This window comes from Vanessa tameamea, chromosome 3, assembly GCF_037043105.1.
Source record: "Vanessa tameamea isolate UH-Manoa-2023 chromosome 3, ilVanTame1 primary haplotype, whole genome shotgun sequence".
NCBI lineage: Eukaryota > Metazoa > Arthropoda > Insecta > Lepidoptera > Nymphalidae > Vanessa > Vanessa tameamea.
This window is the reverse complement of record NC_087311.1, coordinates 6889909-6911020: the sequence shown is the minus strand read 5'-3', so window position 1 is coordinate 6911020 and position 21112 is coordinate 6889909. Positions and strand designations below refer to the sequence as shown.

The 21112-nt window shown below is 33.1% G+C and overlaps 2 protein-coding genes across 2 annotated transcripts in view; one reads left to right on the top strand and one right to left on the bottom strand.

Moving 5' to 3' along the window:
- LOC113397446 (THO complex subunit 2) overlaps nucleotides 1–21112 on the bottom strand; it is a 213284-nt gene that overhangs the window by 130805 nt on the left and 61367 nt on the right. The gene's annotated exons all lie outside the window — the stretch shown is intronic.
- Nucleotides 7816–21112, top strand: part of LOC113397321 (LIM domain only protein 3-like) — a 34538-nt gene continuing 21241 nt past the window's right edge. Inside the window, exon 1 of the mRNA XM_026635618.2 lies at nucleotides 7816–8208. The gene's annotated coding sequence lies outside the window, so the exon portion shown is untranslated. The remainder of the gene's footprint in view (nucleotides 8209–21112) is intronic.

Below are 21112 nucleotides of genomic sequence, written 5' to 3'. Positions count from 1 at the left end.
ACAATAATCTTTTGTCGTCTTACCAATTTGAAATAATTTTATCGTTAAGCGGTATTTGTAAAGCGTTACGAAGACTTGGTTTGAAAATATTTACTTATAATAAATATTCTATTACATCGGTATGACAATAGTATGTTGTGGGTATCTTGTTAACTGATTAGAGGCGAAGTGGTGTCATCTTGAAACGTTCCAATTACCGGGAATGGGGCCGGGTGGGGGTGGGGTGCACGGGGTGCGAATGATCCATTTCGAAAACTAATTTAGAGTTGGCAACTAAACAAAGAGCACTCTCGCAGATAATAATTAACGCTTGTGGTTTAGTTCCACTAAGTCCGTAACGTTTAAACCTCATCGACCGACTTAATTAAATGTTTTTTTTTTCAGTGTTTAAATATTAGTTGACGAAGCTAATTCGGTTTAGAACTCTGATGCAAAGCTAATAGCAATATCAAGCGTAGCAATATCATAGGTAAATATTTATCGTATTGAAAACCATCAATGTGATCGAAGTTTCGTTTTGTTCTTGTAAACTGGTTTCTAAGGTTACCATTTAATTTTTCTGCATCTATAAAACATTTTACTTTGTACTTTATAATCTCATGAGATATGTGGAGCAACATAATTTTAAAGTATAATTATTGTTTTATCATGTGAATGTAATCAACCTTGTAGAAAATTTATAGTAATATGGCAATTTGGTAGTAGGGCTTTGTGCAAGCCACTTACAGTGCAAGCCTGTCTCTGTAAGTATTACTCATCATCAATTCGCCACAAACCAAAATGACATATTCTACCGCCAAATAGCAATACTTGGTATTGTTAGATGCGTGGGTGTAAGGTTGCCGGTGCATTGGCGATGTAAATAATATTTCTTACTGAGAAATTATCAACGGGCGGCACTTACCATCAGGTGGCCCATTTGCAAGTGCGTCTTTCTATTTTATGTTTAGAACACGTGTCATAATTTTTAGTACTTTAATTTAAATAAACATGGTTATATAAGTACGTCATTGGGAACAGATAAACTTGCCAGGCTGAAAACGTAATAATATATATTTTTTAACTTTCCGAAGACTAAGGTACTCAATGAGTAATGTTTTTACTATTAATTTTTTTTAATTAACTGTTAATTGAATTCTATATTTTACGTATAATAATATAATTTTAATTGAATATTAACTAGTTAAGTAGAAAAAACAGGTGAACACCAGTCATTTTAACAATGGACATTCAGAATGGTTGATATTTCTTATAGTGTCAGTGATCATTGACCATTAGATGGACCATTCGCTCGTATGTCTTCTTAATAAAAAATAAAAAAATAATTGTTTACATTAAAATGATAACAATACAATCGGTTTAAGTGGTTTCCTTGCTAGTCTTATTTATAAGCTTCGAGTGCATATAAATTGTAAAATAACGCCTAATTACCATAAATATATTTGGCCTTGGTTAATAGTATATAATTACGAGACCAATGCTGTGGTTCCTTTCTATTTTTATAGGCTTGTCTTACGGACTTTCTGCTTTCACTGGTTTTATTTTTGGAGAAATATTATTATTTATTTAAAAAAACTTGCGTAATTAAAACATTGATTGTTATATTATAAAGGTTTTTAAGATCAACTGAGTTTTATTTTTGTTCATTTTTAGATTGTGATGTTGAATGTCTTATATCATAGCTATCATTAATAAGTCTTAGTTGTAGGGCTTTGTGCAAGCCTCTATGTGTAAGTATCACCCATCATCCATTCACCACAAACCAAAATGACAAATTCTACCGCAAAACAACAATACTTAGAATTGTTGTGTTTTGGTTTGAAGGGTGTCGTAAAATCCTAGATCCTAAGCTTGATGGCGTTTTAGGGATGTAATAAACGGTTAATGTTCCTTAGAGTGCCAATGTGCACGGACAGAAATAGTCGCTTACCCACAGGTGGGCTTTTTACACGTCCTTCTACCTCTTTTATGGTAATACTTAATTCATTTATTTGTTATTATTGCTGAAAGTATATGCTCTGAATTTTTGTTATTTAAGTCTATAAAAAATCCTAAATCAGTCTCGAGGTATAATACTAAACTGTAATGTTATTTTTGTGTGTTTTATTATATAAGTAACATACACAAAACACTACCCCATTAGAAATCAAGAAACATAAAAGCTTTTACAAAATAAAATGTAATATAGAAAAGGCACATTCTTTAATCAGTAAAGAGCAAAAAGCTGTGGCGGCACGTAGGGGTTTAAATCGCGTTATGTTAAAGTGAATGTCTCTGTCTTTGAGTGTTTGCGCCGCGGCCCTTGTCCAGATAAAAGCTTCTCCATTGCACGAAAAAGCACTCACTCCAAATATTGATTTGTTACTTCGCTACTAAAATAGGATATAGGTGTGTCTTCACATTCTTCTAGAAGCGGAAATGGACAGATTTCTTCCATTTCAGTCCATGTCCATCCGGTTTGTTTTAAAAGTTGTCTTGATAAACAAACAAGTTTTCAATATAGACATTTTGACAATACAGCTTTAAAGTATATATGATGTATGCTTGAGATATAATTTATCAAATACAGTTTTTATTTAAAATGTAAGGTTTGAAATCTTTTATTTTCTGTGTTCTGTATTGAACAATTGTTTTCGAGTTAGCCGTCATACCGATAATGTAGCTCATATATATTGTTTTCTCTAATATATTTATATTGTGTGTGAATATCAGAACTTATATCAATTATATATTATTATAAAATATTAATAAGGATTGCTGATATATACGTTTTACATATAAAAAATCATAGTCAACTTTTAATATGATTTTCGGAACATGATTTAGATATTAAGAAGTTATATTCCATGATATTATCAGTTCTGAATACATATTTCTTAGTACAAATAAGTACTTACAGAACCGGTGAAAGCAAATTGGCACACGGGCGGTACTTACGTCAAGCCTAAATTAACTATTAGGTACTTATTTAGGAACGTAATAAAAAAAAACTAGTCACGGCAATTAGTATTCCGATTCAAAGTGACGAAACAAGCAGTAAAGACTTGGTAAATAACTTAATTAAATATGAATACAAAAAACGGACTTGGTTATGATTTTTTTCCAAACACATTATACATAATTTAATATAAGCATGACCTTGCTAAAAATAAAAGTGATATATCGCTCGCCAATTAAAGTATTATGAGTTTCGTTAATGATTTCTCATTTGGGCAAACACGTAAAGAATTTCCTTATAAAAATAAGAATTAAAGGATTTCTTTATTAATATTGCGGGGCACTAATTGCAGGGTAGGTAACCTTCATTTAGTCGTGATGCCCCTGTTGGGGGCCGGCCAGGGCCGTACGTAGACACGGTAATAATGTACCTCGCAAGATTGCAATTATAACCTTCTATAAATTTACCCCTTAACCTAAACACAAATATACTAGCAAATCTCCGTAACTTATATATATATACTATAAAGTTTAAAAACTTTCCGAGGTATTTTTATATATTGTACAAAATATTTCTCTATTATTATTATTCTGCAATTGCTAAATTAATTTAGCGAATATATAAACGGCTTTGATTAGTTTATTTTTTAAAAAAATGCAAAATCTCATAAATCATTTTGAGGCAGATGCCGTCTGATATTAATGTAACTTGTCATTTTGTTCGGCAGTTTAATAAGAGATGTTGAATACGACTCTGGCAGGCAATTACAGTACCTATTACTTATTAACTTTCAACCGCCCTTAATGGTTTCGGTATTACAGTTCAAGCGGAATGTTGCTTTGGTTACATGCACAGTTTCCTCTTAATTAAAGATGTTAAGTAATAATTTTTACTTTTAATTGAAGTTTGATATTATTGACCTTAATAAAATAAAATAATAGGTTTACTTTTATTGTTAACTTTTTCAACACTAAATTTTGTACTAAATTTTGTATATATCGTAACAAGTATTTGTGTATTTCATAAAAAGATAAAAAATGCTCTCAAGCTTAAAGGTTTTAAAAGGATATAAACGCAATGACTTTATTGCTAAATTGCTTTAGTTAGATAAACCCGACCAAATCGAAACCACAAAAAAGTTATTAGCGTTATATATTATTCAGAGAAAGGAGACAAGTTATTACCTTTTGGAAATTTAACAGGTCATTACTGATTTTTTGCACTTAAAATATCAAAATTTCGACGTTTAAAAATATTTGAAGTGTTTTTGTAATCACTATTAATAAATAAAATTGTTACGTCTTAAAGCAATAACATTGGCGAAATGTTATCATCAACGCTACCGTGTCAAAGGAGTTGCACCGCGCCTCGTAAGTGGCTACAATAAACCTCTCGCTACATTAAGCTTCCGCTATTGCGCCGTTAGCGAGATAACGAGACCCAATGCCCGCACCGCACATAATTTATACCGTCCGAGCTCGTTAAAAACTTATAAAGACGCACATTGTTAGTGCGGCCAATATTCGCGGTTATCCTGGGATATACGACCGGTCTAACGACTGCACGCTCCATGTGAACCATTGCAACAACTAGCAACGAACAACTAATAGCCAACGAACAAAATTATCGGACTCCGCATCGCCTTGTAGCCCAGTCGCTTAAACTTCTTTTACTATACCTAATCTACTATTACTAAAAATGGAACTCGTTAAGAATCGTTGGAAAGTGCTTTTTCAATTTTATTGCAAATGATTACTACAGGTCCAATGTGTAGCTGCATAAAGAACCAGTAATGGAAAATCCATGTGCTGATCCAATCTGCCAAGCTTTTAGGCCGACTAGCCGAGTGTTTCGTTTTACACTCAGTTTAATATGCGAGCAATTAAGGAATGAGTTAAAAATGCAGCACCCTCGTTCTATTGACGCCTTTGTACTAATTTTATTTTAAAATATTATTAGTGCAGTTATTATAAATTTATAATCAAATTTATTATACGCTACAGATTTTAGTGTATACCGCAGTACTTGTTTATCTCTATTGCTAAAGAGCACTTAAATTTGTATTTCCCATTTTATGTTGTAATAAAACACAAAATAACTTTATAAGCTTTGCAGCAATATCGATTAACGAAACTGGGTAGGTTTGGCGACGCGGTCGGGCGGGTGTGGATCACGGACTCTAAACACAAATCAACAGCGATTCTCCATTTGTTAGACACGGGAATGTAATTATGGCCGGAACACTTAGCGGGCGGCGCGGGGACTGCAGCGCACGTCATTCAAGCTTTTAGTTCTGCTCGACAACGATACTTACTTTGGAATGGTGGTGTATGCTCAAAAATACATTCGTTCGATTGCTGGCCAAAAAAGCGGTACCGAATTTTGTATTTTTATAACATTCTAAAAGGCGTAATAATGTTTAATGTATACTGTATTTATAAATCGAGGGAATAATAATTTAATTTCAATTTGTGTAATACTATTTACATTTTCAAGTCATTTAAATAAACTGGTTCAGTTTTAATTGCTAGCAAGAGATTGAGATGCCGATGATGCAATTCTGCATAAAGTGTAACTACACTTTCATTAAATTGAAAGAAAACTACAATTATTTACTACAAGTTTACTTTTACCGGCGGTATTATATTAATCTATTAATTGCCTTTCGCGTGTAAGTTATTGTAAGTAATATTAGTGTATTTAAATTAAACGATACGTTAACAGCGTGCGAGCTAAGGCAGAAGTGCTGAACCGGTGCCGTGACACGAGTTAAACTAAATTAATAAACTTGCAGCAGTCTCCGGCTTTATTAAAAAACACTCATTAAAGCAGAGAAAAAGTAGGTAAAGTCGCCGGCGGGGACAGCGCCGCTAATTGCGCCGCCTTTATTGCTTAAATAAAGTTTTAGTGGGAAACACAAGTTTTAATTAAAAATGTGAGAATAGTTTTTAATAAAGGACGGACTCGGAGTGCGAATATTGCGAAACTTTAAGCGATACGCTTAGCTTACGGGAAGTCCGGTCATATTACGTCTTGCGCTCGAACCTATTGACCGTAGGTTTGCCTTTGTCTTGAATGTAGCGCTTTAGAGGAATTTATGCTTATTATAGGTCAACGAGTGAAGCTACCGTAGGATGTTTACGGTGCTGTTTTCAATATATATGTTTGTATGTATATATATAGAAAGTTACTTTTTTTAAATTGCTTAGTAATGACTCCATTTTTGCTGTTAATTCTTTAATATAAGATGATGGACTAGGGCAAAAAAAAAATTCAATGTACTTATTTTTGTTTATGGTGATATCATTACTATGCATCAATATAAATGACAAATAGCACGAGTAACAAGAGAAACTAATAATGGTTGTGATTTACGCCCGCCCTTGTTATTACGACTCATGCGAAATGTAATTTCGGCATACTGCGTGTAGTGTGGTACGCACACATTGAACAAGCGAGTGTGCAATACGTTTAATAAAGGAGGGACGCGAAGTAAATCCTTCAATTTCGCCGGCACACAGCGGCGTATTCTCGTTAACCGTGGCAATAAGTTAAACGGGCGGGCGGGCCGGTGGGCCGGTGCCGCGCGGCCGCTGCGCCACGCCGAGCCTTCGTCCGCTCCAGGAAATTAAAAAAGGTCTTGAGCCACAACGTCGAACCGCGGCCTTTCGCTGCCACGTATTCGCCATAGCTTTAGAGACACTAATTACCTCGTGTTACTTGAAATGGAAAAACGATTAGGTGACTGGTTACTGGATTTGGTTCTCGATAAAAAAATAAAAAAATGTAATTACTTTTTTATTAATAATTAATTATATTATTGAATACAATGTCCATTCAGTTAGTATAATATTTGAATGCATATAGTATACTCAAGGAATACTAATACAATAATGTCAATTTAACTTTCTGCATAATTCTAAAACACAAAGGCTTATATGTACAGTTCTAAAGAAATTACAAAGAATATAAATGATTGCATAATTTTAGTGCAATATACTTAATATCAATATTTCAGTTCGTCATTTCAACCAAAGTTAGATTGGTGCGAACTTAGTTCAGCAAGATTGCTTCATATCGAGGTAATATAGGCCGGGAGTAATATCTCTCTAACAAAGAATACACACGTTCCCTCCCGACTTGACTGCACTCCCAATTAGATGTTCGATGAAAGTGTAATCAGACGTTGGCCGGATCCGGGACGTAATTAAACGGCGCAGGCGAAGAGTGATTTATTAATAGAAAAGCTCGAGCCGTAATGAAATACTGAGCGGACAATGGCGGCAAGGGCGGCCCGCCCGGGGAAATTAAATTCTCAGAGACGTTGCTCGGACACTGGACATACACTTGCCGTTTCTTTGCGGCTACCGTTGACCACCGGTTGCTTAATAATGTACACTGTCCGGCAGCTATCGACTCTACTACTCGCAAGCGGCTACCTATCGTGGGGACGTATGGACGGACGAGCATAAATTTGTCGACGAGGGAATGTAAAGAAGATTGGTTTTCTACGGAAAAGGGTATGGAGAATGGGGTGGAATTGAATTTAGGCTGGTATTCACTAGCGATGGAATATTATATTCTTAGTGGTTTATATATATGTTTATTTATACATTTCAATAATTACACTAGATTTATTTGATTAAAGGGTTCTTTAAAAGCAAAACGTTTATCAATGAATCAAAGAGCACACACCTGCAGACTGTTTACTACAGGTTTTAAAGCTGTTGTTGGTGTACTTTTCAAATTAAAGCATTAAAGTGTTCCGACCCCATCATTATATTAGAGTGTTGTTCCATTCCACCCCGTTTTCTGGCGCCCGCCCTTAGCACTGCGCCCGAACCACGACGTCGTGTCGGCCTTCTTTCGGCTGTCGCTCGCGCTCGGCTCATTCCGCCGCAAGCTCCCGTTGAGAGTGGACGTGTTATTTTGCCTCTTCTGAGCGGCAAACTTTACACGTGTTCGTTCATTAAAAACATTCACGATATTTTCTTAAAACTATTGTGAAACATTTTGATAGACCGAGGCGATATAATTGTTAAGATCGTCAGCTCGAGTGCGTTACTAGCTGCTATTCAGACTTCATAATTCAGAAGCGATAGAGGCTATAAATCGTATTCAAAGTGACAATTTAAGTGGACAAGCGAAATTTGGTTTAGTGTTTTAATATAATAACTGTGAAATTGTTGTTCTGGATTTGAAAGTCACGTTGAAAACGAGCACTTTTAGTTAAAGTGTGTATATTTCAGCACAAGACAACATCTGTAAAGGTAAGCTTAATAATATTAAATTACATTGTAGGTGATATAAGGTAAAATATTAATAGAATAAAAGTTTTTGTCAGTTATGTATACAATATTGAAGCGTTTAATATGTTTACTTGATTTTGTTTATATGACAATTGGTGTGTATTGATGTGTATATATGTGATTGTTTATTTATAGTAATTACTATTTCCTTAAAGTTTATTTTTTATATTAAGTCATATACTTCAAAGCTTAGATTTTCTTGCACTCGTTTAATTGATTTTGTTGAATGGGTGTAACTAACTGCATGCTGCAGTGCAATTGTTTCCAATCGCGATGTTACATGATGTATGAATAAGCTTAGTTTATTAATTTTAAGATAAAATTAAAATATCAAAGAGTATTTTTTACATACAGAACTAGAAAATTAACATTTTCGTACATATTTAAAAACAAATCCTTTACTAACAAAAGCTCTATGTTATTAATCTTTAATTAGTATAAGAGTACATTAGAAAGATAAGTACATACGTATTTATCTTGTGTAAGTTGTTATTTATGTTTATGCGATTGTTTCTACGACAACATATTAAACACCCATACAAACATAGTTAATCCTATATGATTCGAGTTATTAATCATTGCCATTGGGCAGAACTGACGCAGTAATGAACAAATTTTGCAATTATGTATTTAATAAATAAGATTAAAGGTTGTTGTCTTTTGTTTTTTTATGTATTTTGTGATTAGGTAGTAAGAAAAACGTATATCTAAATAAATTGTTTTTGTTATAGAATTATGTATATGTTGACATTTCTAAAATAAATGTTAATAGACAAACCAAACAACAAATTAATTAGAAAAAAATAACCTAAAATCTAATACCTAAGTTTTCATCGCCACGCAATGAAGCAGCATGGTGGATCGAACTCTAAAATGTTGTCCATATGAGGAGAGAAACCCTCTGCACTATTGTGGGATATGTACGAAGTGTTACTGCTAAAATAATCGTTATACCGAACAAATGGTACTTTTATTTAAAAATTGCAATTTGTTTTTATTTCGAAAAATATTATCGCTCATCAACGTAATTTATTAATAAATATCTATTAAGGTATAGTCACATCTAGATATATACATATCCATAAGTAAATAATGACATTATTATTTTATCACACGCTTTACATGAGCAGAACAAAAGAAAAAGCAACAAAGTACGTCTAGTGGATTAGTGACGTCGCATGCGCTCCCATGACCCCGCATAATGACTCGCCACGCCCGTCGCTTGTTATTTTAATTGTTGTGTCTTAATTAAACTTCGTTCTTAGACTCTTTCCCCTCCGACAACACTCGACAACAGCTGGAATCACTTAAACTCAACCTACTGCAGGACAAAGTCTTTATATCGCCTTTTGAAGTTGTAGTTTGAATACAAGATAATTTATTTCGTCACGCCGACACGTCCAACACTTGTAAATACTAGCAATCGCCTACTTATGGTATCGCGGTCATTTAAGTATTTAATTCACAAAATTTGACATCAAATAACAAAGATTTAATTAAACTTCTACTTAATATATTATTTTATTATTATTAGTATTATAACGATTTTATCGATGATATATACCTATACATAATCTCCTTAACAAGATTAGGCTAATTAAACAAGCCCATTCTATGTTAAAAAATAATTATTATTTTAACGGGCTATATTTTAATTAATAATGATATAATTTATTAGTATTCCAATTAATGAAGCGGTCGGTAATTCTAAACTATCGTCGAATTAAATTTAATTAAAATGCGGTCTCAGCGCTATTAAAATGTAATGCATTTAGTCATCATTTTAATTGTTATAACATAAAATAATCTCGATTATAACATGTTACCACAGCGTAATTTAATCGCTTTGAAAATATATCTTTCTGTTCTTGTCTTTTTGTCAATATGTTCTTGAACTAAAAATAATGCTTGTATATAATGCAATCTAGAAGTACTAGATACAAAAGGTGTACAATCAAGGCGGGATTTAAAAAAGAAAGTATTCTGCTTGAATTAGCCTTGTATTATTTAATATCTTGTACATATTGTTTCGCGAAACGACGAATGGTCCTAACGAAAGTCGACGACCGTGTTTTGTTTTCAATGAGTTAATATTGCGTATTCTGTAAGTGCTACTATGGCTACTAAAATATTTAGAATTAATTATACAAACATTAACTAATTAGGTTGCGTATTGTGTCCCAATTATAATTGATTCCATTAAGTAAGCTTTGGCTATAATTGAAAGTAGACAGTTTCTGCACAAGAGGGTAAGGTAATTACAAGATCCAATTTAGAATTGCCAACTCTACACTTTGCTGTTAGTTTGAAACAAAAGCTTAATTAATTAAGTCGAGAACAATTTAGTTCGGAGCCGTAATATTCTCAGCAATTACGCGAAATTCGATGTGTTTTGTAGTCGTCGGTAATTGCCGAGTCTCGGATCAGATTGTAACCGACACTAATACGGCACACATCCATTAATTAAACAGTGAACGCAATCAGAGCTAATTGGAAAATCTAATAATTAATTAAGAAGCTTGAAACTGTCGCTAATTATAATTATTTTTAATTGGATAATATTCTAATTGGTTCGTTTTATTTGTATTTGTTTTTAAATAATAAAGAGAAAACATATGGGGATTACACACATACATATATACATATATTTATGTGGAGCAATATAATATCATGGATTAATAAAAAAATATAATATGAAGAACATTGTAAGTATCGTTAGTTAATTAGCATATTCATAAATACATATATTAGTGTCACTGCCGTCAAATCTGGTAAAGGGATAGTAGTCAATTTTAATGTATAGGCCGTGATAAATCAGCGGCGGTGTCAGTGAGATGGGATAGGTAGGCGCGAGTAACGAGACACATATCCGGCTGTATATTCCCAATTAGTGAGACGGCGAGCGCGGGAGCGAGCGCGGACGGCGCAGCGGACGGCGAAGCGGACGCGGGCGCGGGTAGGACCCGCGGCTAGCTGGACACCGCCGCCGCGCGCGCTCGTTACTCTCCCGCCTCGTTACGGGAATTGTTTGTTCGAGTATGTAAAAATGTGTTTATTTGCACGTACGCCTCAGGCTAAAAAATATATATGAAAAGACCCTTTTAAGACTTTTAATGATTTCCCGGCAAAGGGAAATTGGGTTAGTTATTTTCCCCAGGGTTGCCCCTCGTTAAGTTTTAATGGGGTAGCTAGCTACGACGTAATCAAACGTGCTTATTTAAGTTAACGACGTTTACAGGTTTGTATACTTTGTTGTCAATAGAAGTTACTTAAAGAAGACTGCTCGTAGTTACGCCTTTGTTGTACTCAAATAAAGACTTTTATAAAAAGAGTGAAAATGTACGAATGCCGCAAATAGCGATTTCTATGGAATCATTAATTAAGAGAGTTTTCAGCGTACAGCGCCTAAGGAACATGTTAATAAGTAACAAGCTAGAAACAGAAGAGTTTCCGGTGCGGGCAGTCCAAGTCCCTGTATAGGCAGAACGCCTAATTAATCTTCAGTAAAATGTCGACGTCGCTTGTTTTTGCCAGGAACTCAGCTCATTAGAGCGACGAAGCATGTTGATTACATTCTGTTGCGCTTATTAGCGAAAACTCTCATTAGGGGCCACTATTGTTGTAATTAAACAAGCATCAACGTTTTCGATCGAAACCCTCATATCGACGCGAAATCGCCCCTATCCAATTGTAATACTGCGTCAAGAGGTTCAAGTCGTGACTAGCGATAGAGCTGTGTGAATTTAATTAACAACTCAATAGTTACGCAGATTGAAGGGGGAGTTCTTGTGTTTTCTGACAAAATTCCATTGTTATCTTTGGTATAAAAACTGAGGCTTGTTTAGAAACAAGTTACACAATTACGCGAACGTACTTGCTTCCGGGCCCCGGCGGTACGTTGTCGACGGGTGTGAGTTTAATTGGAAGACGAGAGCCGGCGGCGCGACTCGGCGCGGTAGTAGCTACCTCCCTAACACTTCTAATTGGCTCGCCAGCACTAACAGGAGTGCTTTTCTCTAAAATGTTCGTTCATCGTCATTACTTATAATAGGGTCTCGGTACTCGACTACACCTGTCCTATTAAATCTGTGTTTACAAGACTTTTAAAATATCAAACAAATGATGTGTAAGCGAAGAAAGAATATCATAAAAGTTTCTAAACATAAAATATATCGTGCATCTTAATTGCTTTAAAATTATTAAGTTGTTGTTATTAGCATTAGATACTTTTGATTTACATAGCAGTTCAAGGAAAATAAATAGCGTTCTTGATTCATACAAAGATCTCGCGATGATTGTTTAGCCTTAAAACAGTTTATTAGGATTTATTTTGTACCTACACATTTGTCAGACTTAATTGCCCCGTTTATATTCTTGGTAATATCTATCTGTGTCAGCATTTGATCAGAATTGATTGGCTATAATATGTTTTGATTGTCGCCTCACGTTTGTTGCGCGTGCGCTGATACGACGAAACGGCTGTAAACATTGCTTTAATTGCTTATTGAGATAAATGTATTTGAATAACAATCGATTGCATTTATAAGATCTTAAGTAGAATTGTAAGTAATAATACATACATTACTTTATAATAATTATGAAACTAATAATAATTCTAATATTACAAATAAATAATGTTTTGCATTTTATTGAGATATACACGTCGAGTGCCCTGTAAAGTTCACAGGACAAAGTCCACAAGGACTAGTGGAACCAAACTATTCATGGAATCGAAGAGATTAAAGTATAAAGAGAAATATTTACCCTCCATGGAACGTGAAACATGAATAAGAGTCAGTATAGCCATTTGTAAAACTCGACTGGTTTGTGAAGACTGCGTCCGATGCACGATGTATGTGCATCGGTTCTATCGAGAACGACGCGTCGAGGCACACTTCACAGTCCGGATATGAGCGGCTATTTAATTTCCGCGCCGCCAATGATCGTTTTTGTGCCTAGTTATATATCAATTTTAAAATTTCTGATCTCGTTCGTTGCATGAGATTTTATTTTTGGATAGATAAGTACTCATTAAGAACATTATTATTAAGTATTTATTTTGTAAATGAGTAATCAAACCAAATTATTTTTTCTAAATTTACAAATTGAATAAAAAATGTAAAACTTGAAATACATGCTTAAATGCCCGTTTCAAATAAAAAATAACAATACCTTATATCAATAAAATTGAGACGGATGGAACGTACGTTGAAGCTATACTAAAACGAAAGCAAATGAAATCTTCAAAATCAGATCGTAAAAAGAAATATATAGTCGAACTTATAATACGCTAGTTGTTAATCTGTCGCTTCGCTGGGCAAAAAAAAGGGGAAAAGATCAACGGAGTTCAAACAATTAATGGTCTATAAGCATCTAAGGACGACTCTGCGTCGATTGATCATAGTTTCATATATTCGATACGTACACGTTTCTCACGTGATTGACGTTGAAAGAAAATTACATATATACATTATATATATAAGATTGATACATATATACAGACAATATAAGCAGCTAAATTGCCATAAAAATGGCATGATTACAATTAAAATCCAACTACATACGTTCAACAGATAGACGGCAGTTCGTTACACGCTAATCCGCAAGTCAGTGGTAATATATGATTCAGTTGAGGCGGCATGATTCAATCGTATTGCACGCCCCGCGGCGGATTTAATTAGCGCTAAGTGAATCGTCGACTGATTCACTACACCAGCGCTTTAAACATCTTCTGAAAGTTTATGCAATTATTGCACGATGAGATTTATTTTGCTTGGTTCTTGGAGAAAGTGCATGTTCATATTTTACCTTTGATTTATTTATTACTGCAAAATTAATTTGACACGTTAATAATAACCATTTAACTATTCATCGTTTATCACTATTTATTATTGGATTAGAAATTTATTAATGAAATGCTATCATTTATTATTAGGTATTTTATTTATTTTTATTTGAATATTACATTAACCATTTAACCATTTTTAAAACATTTTAGTTTTAATAATAATATCGATGGAACCGAATACTAATTTTTGCTAAGTAAATATTATAATTTATATTAACGAGATCTGATATAATATTTCTTATACTTAATCATAAACCGATAAAAATAAACAGCAATATAAAAAAATATGCATATTTTTTTTATCAAAAAATCATTCATAGATTATATTATTTGTGATACGACATACAAGTATTCAATATTTTTTTCAACGAAAGCGTGCTAAATACCGAACATACCGCGAATATTCGGCCTTAGTAAGTTATTACTTATTACATAATGGAGAGAAATTTGTATTCGCAATGAAATACGTTATTTTTAATGTTATACTTTATTGTTCAATACTACTTTGAAAGTACCTACGTTATTTATATAACGTAAGTTTCGCATTTAAATATCAAATCCATAAAGTTTTATTGCTATTGTAACATTGCGACTGCTGCTTCGCTGACCTTTATTGGCCTCAAAAAAACATTAGGTTACTGTTTATATTCTTGGTAATGGTTATTTAAATGAGGAGACTTATTTAATTAGGTGTACGCAAAATTACATATTATTCACCTTTATAAATATGCCAACATTTTTTTTAATGTACATATAAATTTTAAAAATCATGATATAATCACGATCACAGCGTTTTTTAAGTCTATCAAATATGTAATATCTTTTATTTTAGTTAAGTAGGATGCTAATGCATTATCGGGTTAAAAATATATTCCAAGGCAATTATTTTAATAGATTCAGAAATTGCGCGCAGACACTATGGCAAGAAAGCGGCAATTAGGGCAGGTCGGGCACGTCGGGCACACGTTTGCTCACTGATGTTCCCGCATCACTCGCTCTGCAAGTCGACAACAAAATATGTTGCTTACTCGTTGCATTACAGCTCTTAGATACAGTCAACCTATATAAAATGCAACAACCTAAAAATCGCCTAGTACACCAGTATCTAAGTATTGTTATTGTAGAGTTATGAGTTATTACACCATTTTTATTTAATACTTTCATTAAATTTTATAACGACGATAGAAATAAAATAAAGTAAATATCTTCTTAATTACAAGTAAATAATAGGTAGTATTTAAGAATACTAAAATAATAAAAAAATGTATAATTTCAAATTGCTTTTTTATATATTTCTACGGAATATTATTTGTACATATATGTAATATTGAATCAAAAATGTAACATAACTACTTCAACATAGCTTATAAATTGCAATTCACTATAAGTATTAGATTTCTTTGCAGATTCCCGCCAAGCAGCCGGGACGATCTGTCTTATGCGATTATAATCTAAAGGGTAACAAATATAAAGTCAATGTTTACCTTCTAACAACTCAAATATATTGTTTAAATATTTTGTTTCGATGCGGTGGAATATCTTCTGTGATAGAGGATTTCTTAATGGAGAAACCTATATACATTTTAAGTGTATTATTTAAAAGCATATTCGTATATAATATCTTAGTACTTTTACTCGTCGGTGTACGTACCATCGCGAAATGAATTAAAAACCTTTTATCTATCCGGCACCACTTACTCATCAAATATTCTACCGCAAAACTTAACTACTTTGTATTGCTATGTTCCGGTTTGAAGGGTGTGTAAGCCAATGTAACAACCGACACGTCTCGATCACAAGCTCGACGGGGCTTGAACGGTTTTAGTATTGCTCATAATTCTTCAGCACCAATGTCTATGTGGGTCATTTCAAAATTTATTACATAATACAATGCATTAAAATGTTATTATTACATATGCGTATTCAACTACAAAAAGATTATTAGAATAAAAGTTGATCACGATTTATTTAAATCCATACTTTATATTGGCTTTTAAATCAATGTCTATAAGCAATTATTTTGTAAGTGATATTTAAATCTTCTAAATGTCACATTTATTACCCGTACTTGATAATAAATTTTCTTTAAATATTGCCAAAGAATTAAAATTACACATTATAGGATTTCTCAAAGGCAAACGAAGATTGTTATCATTGATTGTGCTGCACGACTTAATGTTATGGGTTAGTTCTGATGCTAGTCTGTCCCGATACACTTTGTTGAGTTACAGTAGTTTACTTAAAGATTGACTTGAAAGATTGAAATATAATTCAATTTATATATGCGCTTAAATATGCGAAAAAAAAAACAAAATACATAAAAAAATACGTTACATAAAATTAATTAACTTAGTTTCATAGCTGATGGCGAAGTAAATTAACAGTCCATGAATACGGTGAATTAATTAAATCACGCGATATAAGTAATCGAGCAAGCATAGTATCAATAATAAAATTGGATATACAATACTTTCTTGCGAAACTTTAAGGTAGTCTTATGTTTTGAGTGACAAATCCAATTTTATTCTCGACTGGCCTCCCGCCGCCCCCCCGCGGACCGATCAGGCCTTATCCAAATTGGATCTTGAATAATAAAGAATCGGGCCGATTGGATTTTATTCCTTAAATTCAATTAGCACACGAGGGTCGTGTGTGTGACTGCAGACGAAAGATAGAGAACATTATCGTATTAAAAGGGATCGTAGGGTTTTGTTATGTTCGAAGGGAGATTTACCCCATAGTAATACCGTATTAGCTTATTATGATTTCATGGATGTCAATGTAAATGTGATGTTAAGTTATTATTAAATTTGTTTTAATTTTTTAAATTATTATTGAGAATATTGCCAATTAATGATTTATAAAATAATAGTTAAAAGAAAGATTAGTAGGCACGTACCTGAACTCGTTAAAACTATTGCATAATGATAAATTGAGGTATATTAACCTACGAGACACCTATCATGTAATATTATTTGATGTTTAGTTAAAACGTACTTAAAGTAGTAGGTCATTTGTTTACTTAAATTATATAAATAAACTGGGAAATAGGTTTTTAGTCATGCAAGCAATTTTCAATTTTACAAGCATTTTATACGCAAGCCTTGCTACAAACAGCCATTAGATGTATAAATTAAGACTTAACGACGTTAAATGAAACATAACTTTGCGTGTTCTCTTAGTGGTGTAAGATACGATTTAATATTCATAGTAATCATGTGAAAATATGTACGTGTCTATTAATTTGAGTGAACGCTTCATTCCACCTACACCCCATTAGTATGAGAGTATATTATAATAAATCGCTGTATTATCGCCGCTGCGTTTGACATAAACATCGAAATCTACTTAAAGTAATGGAAACGATTTAATATACTCGCGACCAGAATCAGGCTGCGATAAGACGAGTTTCTTATTTACATACCGTTTTGACGTAATATTTTACTCAAATTTCTAAATGTTTTATGTTTATTCCGAACCGTTATAAATTTCTACATAATCCAAAACGGTCAACAAGTTTGTATAAATATATTCCGACCGAAACTATTTACAGTCAGCTGTAAAATGTAATAATTACGACGTTCTGTTTTTAAATGTCATTAAATGTCGAAAGAAATTACTAATTTTAAAATTGATTCTGAAATTTTTATTTTTAAATTAGCCTATGAGAATAAGTATGGTTTTTTTTTTTAAATATATTCTGTATAGGCCAATACTGTTACGTTTTAAGTTTAACATATTGCCTAATTTGAGCAGATTATATTATATGTTATTAAATAATATAACGAAGATATTAAGTAACCTACGTTTGTAAATAATTAATTCAGTTAAATCAGTTCAATTTAACTGAATTTTTAGCAACATAATTTTATCTAAAATTTTTTTAGAGTGAAGCTCAAGTGGAATACGAATTTCATCATCGTATATCAACAATTACCATAATCAAAACCAAAATTTAAAGTAAAGTAAGTAATGTAAAAAAAATAGTTAATAGGTTATTCATATTCATACGTTTTAATTACTGAATGTGTTGCAAAACCGGCTAATTGAATCCACATGCTATAACGTTATTATAATCAGTAAAAGGTTTTGCCTTTTCAAGCTACACAAATCACATGGGTAACGTTAAAACGAAACAAAAAAAAAACTTAAAACATGCGATGTGAAACATGTGGGAACCTATTTAACAAAATAAAAATTAGCGTCGAAGCGTTCCTTCATTATTTTAGAGTTATTTATTACTACTTTTAATTAAAAAATAATAAATAGTATGAGTAGAGTATAGAGAATAATTAATTCTCACAATTAGAGAGGGCATTATTTTATTAATTTATTAAATGGTTATTGTTATCGTTTAGTGTTGGTTTTTTGGTTTCGAGGAATGCGTGTCATTGTAAGTGGCGCGCGGGTGACGTAGAGAGAGCGGATGATGCGAGTATTTCGAAGCGGTGGCGTGCGGCGCAACCTTAAAAGCAATATCCGGCACCGTGCGCGTCGTCCGGAAATGAATCGGAAACAGCGGTGTATTAAGCCGCAGGTACCAGCCCTTCAATTTATGAACGCTCGCGGCCATACTACAGCCTTCTCCATGACGCTCTCACTGTTTGGCTTTATGTGATATATGAACGATTAAATTCATTTGTATCCAGCACTTATATTAAAGCATATGTATAAAACGAAAAAAGATGTTCATTTGAAGTAAGTACAATAATTTATTGGTGATGTTGAGTTTCGTGGAGGACGGTATATATAAAATTATATTCTCTCGGCCTGAACTAACAGAGAAATGAAATAAAGTCCGCAAACAAAAGTTTGCAAATCCAATATGATTTGGCGCGTCGGTAAACATCGGCGGCATCCCGGTGATATCGCAAACGAATAACATTAAACTTTGTATGGATTGAATGTAGAAAACCAATTTCGGTGCTCGGCGAGTGCGAGCCAATAGGATGAGGGTGTCAGAACGCTTTGACAGCTCTCTGATTGAAAAATACGGAAGCCTGTTTATAAAGCAAGTGAGCTCCAGTCCGTGGCCCGGCCAGGCGTTGCGTTTCTCACTTAAAATTATATTTACATAAGTAGCTAAACTTTTTTAAAATGTTCTTATTTATTATTTGCATAATATACAACACAAACACTGATTTATTTTGTTAAGAAACTAGGTTATACGAATATTTACGATAATATCAAAATAAATTCAACTCTAAATAAAATCACCGTATTCGGATAAGTTACTGTATTTTATTATTTTATATAATATAAATAATAAATTATACTATAATATGTTGATAATTGCTTCTTAATTTATATAATACGATTAATATTCTTGCTTTGCACTATAAATAAAAATAGAATCAAATAGAGCAAATAAATTAAACTTAAATAGCTCATGTCTTTTTTTATTATTATATCGCAACAACTTCTCATAAATTCCTTTCGAAAATAAGTATTATTTAGCGCGGCACTTTATTAATTATCACGTGTCTGTTAAAAGCAGCAATTTATACTAAGTCTTTTTATTGAAATGTATGTATTAGCAAGACGATGACATGTTTCCCAAAAAGATTAGTGCTCATGTGACAATGTTTTTCTCAATCTTTTGAGTACTTTATTCGAATCACTTCTGATACCAAATTAACTAATTGTTAGTAAATTTGGTATCAGAAGTGATTCGAATAAATCATGATAAAATATTTGCATATAAAAAATTGAAATCTATTATAGTACAGTTTACAAAAGTATATCTTTTAAATTGTTGCTAATTTAGCTGTTGCAATTAATGTAATTGCTGTAACATTTAGCAATGTCATCCATTTCAGGATTTACGTGGAACAAAGCCATATCAGACCTTTCTACTGCTACCGCAAGCATAAATAACTTTTCGTACGTTTAGAACTTTTAAGTTGAATTCGGTATCAATTAAGAGTCCTAAATTTATGATATGAAAGCCACATTATGGACCAAGTTCACGACAGGTTGTGGTGTAATTTGCGACGAACATAAGGAATTACTTGAAATCGCGTTATGAAATATCTCATAAACAGGCGAGTCGACCCTCGCATCGATATATCATGAATTTGGACATCAGCACTCTGCTATTGGAATTCTGCAGATGATTTTCCTTCAGAATTTATACGAACGCCGGAACGAGCCAATCGTAGCGAGGATTTCGGGATGGGATATGAGCTCAGCGATTCATTTAAAACGGCGAAATTAAATGTCTAGGAGATTACAGTGGGACCATTTGGGGATCACTTAGAGATAACTAAGACGTATATTGAACTGTTCTAGCGAAACTTTTATTAAACCTATATTAAGTCCGTCTTAATTAATCCGTACATTTAATTAGCCGATACGACATAGGTAACACCGACAAGGTTTATATTTAAAACGGCAATGCATGATAAAAATATTTTTTTTAATGATGAGGTTAATTGATTACGTGATTTTTTTTTATGGCATTGGTTGGCGGACGTGCGTATGGGCCACCTGATGGTAAGTGGTCACCACCGCCCATAGACAAAGGCGCTGTTATAAATATTAACCATTCCTTACATCACCTATGCGCCACCAACCTTGGGAACTAAGATGTTATGTCCCTTGTGCCTGTGATTACACTGGCTCACTCACCCTTCTAACCGGAACACAACAATAGAACCTAGTAGAAGTACTTTTACGCGAGCAACACTAAAAATATTAAGTATATTAGTCTGATGGATAAGATATATTTTTTCAAGAAACATAAAAATATCTACGCTCACATGATATTGCAAAAAAAAGTGTATTGTTGCTGTTTTTATTTCCGCTGTACCTTAACTAACTGTAAAGATTTTGAGAATAAGTCACGTAATTCTGTTGTGCTCAATTGAATCATGTCTTAATTACAAATGGGTGAATATTTAATTAAAAACTTTCCGCACGCGAGCAATTCCTTATTTCCATGTATACGAGATTAAGTCAGCTTCGATTTCGTTCTGTGAAGCCGTCGACATTCGACAAGGGTTTTTAATTGAACGC